Source organism: Octodon degus, unplaced genomic scaffold (genome assembly GCF_000260255.1).
Source record: "Octodon degus isolate 3935 unplaced genomic scaffold, OctDeg1.0 scaffold00049, whole genome shotgun sequence".
NCBI lineage: Eukaryota > Metazoa > Chordata > Mammalia > Rodentia > Octodontidae > Octodon > Octodon degus.
The window spans coordinates 13861726-13862165 of NW_004524625.1; the positions used below are offsets into that span (position 1 = coordinate 13861726).

General features: G+C 52.7%; 1 protein-coding gene across 1 annotated transcript in view; it reads left to right on the forward strand.

The window, feature by feature from the left end:
- Window positions 1-440, forward strand: part of Tmem135 (transmembrane protein 135) — a 260617-nt gene that overhangs the window by 118141 nt on the left and 142036 nt on the right. The window lies entirely within an intron of this gene.

Sequence of the window (440 nt, forward strand, 5' to 3'; positions counted from 1 at the left end):
GTGGTCGGAGCAAGAGCCCGCGCTCCCCGAAGGGTACCGCAGCCGTCCTCCAGGAGGTCCCGCGCGCCTCCAGGATGAGAGCAGCCAAGTTCATCTCCGGAAGGCCAGCAGGACGCGCTCCTCCGGGAGAACCACCAGCCCCCAGCGCTGCCTCTTCTTTTCTTCCTGTTGCTGGCAACACTGCCCAGGTGTGCCGCTCACACCAGTGTCACAGTGGTTGCCTTCAGCTGGATGTTACGACTTGACCACGAGTTGTCCATCCACCACAGCATTTGGCTTTGCTTTTACTTGATTATTCCTAATTCAGAGCAATTCTATATTCCTGGTAATGTTTTAGGTACCTGTCATTCACCAGTCAACACTGAACCCCTTTGTATCCTAGGTATCCTTAGTCAAGACAAAGGATACAAAGCAATTAAGTAATTTGTATGTTTTCCCCC